The sequence below is a fragment of the Notothenia coriiceps genome, unplaced genomic scaffold (genome assembly GCF_000735185.1).
Source record: "Notothenia coriiceps isolate Sejong01 unplaced genomic scaffold, NC01 NC01_scaffold00037244, whole genome shotgun sequence".
Lineage (NCBI taxonomy): Eukaryota > Metazoa > Chordata > Actinopteri > Perciformes > Nototheniidae > Notothenia > Notothenia coriiceps.
This window is the reverse complement of record NW_011369945.1, coordinates 16,457,775-16,462,038: the sequence shown is the minus strand read 5'-3', so window position 1 is coordinate 16,462,038 and position 4,264 is coordinate 16,457,775.

Here is a 4,264-nt window from a genome sequence, read left to right as displayed (position 1 = left end):
AATGAGAAAGAGAGGGGAGAGGGCACAGGGTGTTTATCACATTGTACTGGTCAGAGATCCATACTTGATGCTTCAGATCCGTCTATATTATGAAATACATCAAAAATAGTGTTGTTACCAATTAAAAATACTTGCTCAGCGAACATTTTTAAATAAAATACAAAATATGGGTAGGCACATTTACAAAATATGGGTAGGCACATTTCTTTTTTTAAAGTTCTGTCAGATCAGTCAATTTCCCACATCATAGATTTAAGGTGGAAAGCCATGGTGCATCATGGGAGGCTCTGACAGTCAAAGTAACAATTGAATGAGAACAACCAATAGAAAAGCAACTGGGGAACATCAACAGTCCTTGATGACGCATTCATTATTTCATAACAATAAAAGAGATGATTTTTTAAGAAAGATAAATATAAGAACAGTAGAGCAAGCACAATTCCAAAAACATCTCCAACTTTACAAGCGACAAATTGATTGAGTGCAAAGGCCACAAAACCCCTGTCCTTCCACCTAATACTGACAACAATCTAGAACAAATAGTATTCTATGTACCACCTAACACTGCAGTGGAGGGTAACACAAATAAATACTGTATGGTAGACTGGTAAAATTGTCTTATTTCACAATAAAATGAAATGGAAAATAACGCATTTAATTTCAAACTCCCTAAAATATTTTTTATCAAATGACATCTTATGTTTTATGTCCTGCCAAATACTCCAAAGTAATAAAATACATGTTTTGAAAAATATAATATAATTGAAAGCTACCACCCTCAGATAATATGTGCCTCTTCAAACAGATATATTGCGAGTCTTAATGTACAGCAATGAAAAGCAGTGGAAGTATGAGACGGTCCATCGCAGATTCCTCTGATATGACATAGTGCGCGAGTGATACTGAGACGAGGATGAGCGTGACGGATGGAGTGTTGTGGGAGGTAGAGTGCGGGCTGTGTCAGCTGATATTGCTCCGCTCAGATGTGAGAAAAACACCCCTGAGTATGAGATATCACAGTATGTAGTTAGATGAGTTTACACCGGCACTGCTGGCAACTTCTCGGTAGGTAGGTTACACTGCACAGCAATGGGAGAAGTCTGGGATACCTATCCAAAGTCACATTGAAGATGTTTTTTTATTCTTCTGGGTTTTACTCCAGGGAACATCTCTTAATTTTGGGCGTGCGGTACGAAAAACAACACCTAAGTCTTCAGAACATTTCTCGTTTTCTCCCCTTCTGTAAGTAAGATTTTGTCAAGCGGATAATTGTGTCCGCAGATGTAGCTGCCCTGCAAGGAATGCCTTGTCCCTCTCAGGTTACCCCTACCCCATATCCTCACCACTTCTCACCCGTCCTGACTCCCACCTTCTCCCTCCCAGATTTAACTGCCTTCCTTTCCTCTCTGCTGCTACTCTGCCCCATCTCAGGTCAGCAGAACCCAGCCAGTATTGATCAGAACCCCCAACCCAGCCTCTCTTTCACTTACATTTGGCACCAACTGCTCAAAAGCAGCCAAACTGGAATTTGGGAGCTGATCAATAAATAGATTAGAATTTGAGACCAAAGGCGGTTCACAGTTTGAGAACCGGGGCTGGAAGCTTGGCTCACTTCCGCCCCCCCTCTCTAGTTTCAATGGGCTTACTGTTCTCCTGCAGGCAGGGACCTGCAGGAGCCGGCAGGATACGGGTCTATAATCAGATTAATAGTTTAAAGATCAGTCTTCAAGTGCTGCATAAAGCCTATTGAAGAGCCTTCAACAACCGGCTAACGTGTTTGCAATGGATAATGTCAAAGAGATACTGGTAACTCCTCAGCTGCCCCTCACAAGGTATTAGGTCACCCCCCGACTGCTTGTTATAGATTCATAATGCCAGATAAACGTAGGGTTTTGATCGAAACTGCGTTATATATTTCAAACCTTGAGCGATAAAATAGATAAAATAATTGTTCATGATAACAGGGGTGCCATGAAACTGCACATTTCAATAATGAATATACAGAGTGGTGTAGAAAGTGGGGCAGCAGGAGAAAATGTTACAGCTTTATGGAAGGATGGAAGAGGAATGCAGGCAGTGGAAATAGAGGCTACTGAGTACACCAGACACCGAGCAGCCTCGTAGAATGATGTGCAGATACAGCAGGCTGCAAACAGTGTGTTTTACCAAAGTGCACACAGGGTGGAAAGTGAAGTTTGCAAGCACGACTTCTGGAGTCACATTTAATTTGTTTGGGAAATGACACTGCAGAGCCTCAGAGAAATGGGACAATCTGGTCAGGAACAACTCTACCTTTTATTCTAGCTTTTAAACATGCCGATTTTAATGTTAAATATACTAAATCTGTTCTGGGGGTTTAAACAGATCTATTCAAAGCACTTTGACACATTTAGTTTCAGTATAGGGGGAAGTCCTGATTCTAAATGAAATTCTAACCTCTAGTTATATAAGTTTAAGGCTCAGACAAACATCTCTGGATGTGCCAGATTGGAACAGGAATCAATAAGTGTTATTTAAAGAAAGTTAAGCGGGTTTGAGGCCTTGAGTTACAGCCAAAGCGGGGTGCACAGGAGTTAAAGGCAAAGCGAGGGGGGATGAGACCCTATTTTTAGAACAATTCCTTAAACACTTCAAGCTTCCCCCGAAATATTTTCCACTAGCTCTCAAAAGCAAAATTATACGCCTGACAGAGCGTATCCGCTCACCTTTAAAGCAGCAGAAAGGCAAAACGTAAAAATGATTTAAGTTCATTGGGCAGTTTTGAATGATTGACACACACATGCCTCATTTTTTTACAGCTGTTAAGGGGGCACACAAATGAAGATTGCCTCTTCACACACATTGTGCATTCACACACACTCCCTTTAATGGGAAACTGTAGACATCCAAGGAAAACAGAGCAGAACTTATAGGGCTGTAAAGTTTCTGCACTTTCTCTCGCTCAGTCTAACCCCACGCACCTTCTGATGGGTGAGGAAGGTTTTAATGTGGCGTCTAGCCCCTCGGAGACTGGCTGGTCTGGGTGGGAAACCAAGTTGAATGACTCCCTGCTGCCCCGGGCCAGATGGGCTACACTCTTTTACCTGTCATATTTATACTGTTATTTATGACACCTGTGCACATTTACAGACCTGAGTTAGGTTATAAAAGGTGCATTCAAATGCTCACTGTGTGTGTGTGCGTGTGTGTGTGTGTGTGTGTGTGTGTGTGTGTGTGTGTGTGTGTGTGTGTGTGTGTGTGTGTGTGTGTGTGTGTGTTCAGGCATGCATTTCCTTAACAATGGAAACTTAGTTTCTTTGCCCAACCTCAAGAAATTGATGGCCACAAAACTGGGATCTTGCCATGGTAGTACATTTCCAATTCCACTTATTGAAGAAAAACAATGAAACACTAAAGAGGCCTTTTCTTTGCTCCATTCCTGTCATCAATCAGCTTTATTGTTTCCTGTGTGAGATGCTGTGTTCCGTAGAAACATCACAACTGTGAAAGGAGATCAGAAGATACAACATTCAAATACTTTTATGTTATTTAAAAGTATTTTTCATTGCTGGATATTGGTTTAAGAAATACTTTATTTACAGGTCAATTATATAGAAGATCATTATTTAGAAAATAAACAGAGCTGGGATGAAGAACCACAGACTGATCACATGTTGTGTTAATGTGGACAGTTGATACTGTAATATAAGTGGACTAACGCGGCTGGATAAACCCTCCATTAAAAACTGTCTCTCTCTTGCTTGTTGTCCTTGATGGAAAGTATTAGGTAGGACATGGACTGTGGAAAATCTTGAGGGATGATGTTCATATTATAGTAGCCTTTTTATACAGGAGATGACAGCTCTCTTTTAACAAAGCTTCAGTTGGCCAAGTGAGTCATTGTTAAAGTGTTTCACCTCTTACTTGTCCTGCAGAGTGGAGGTTTCAGGGCAGCTGCCCGCAGGCACCTCCTGCTGACCCGTTGAGTAACAGAGGGGCAGCTTGTTTTCCTCCTACATCCGAGCTGAATATTTTAAGCATTTAATTCTGTTTTCGTGTGACTCAGTGATCTGGGGTTGGAATAAGGACAAAGAAAAGGCTGAGGGAATACTTAACCAGGAGCTATTTAGAACAAGAAAACAAGCCTTTTTTCTTTTTTCCCTATTATTCCTACTAAACAACTTACTTAAAGGTGGAGTAGGTACGTTTGAGAAACCGGCTCGAGATACACTTTTTTTTATATTCCATGGAATGCTCTTAACATCCCGATAGCAATGAATATCTT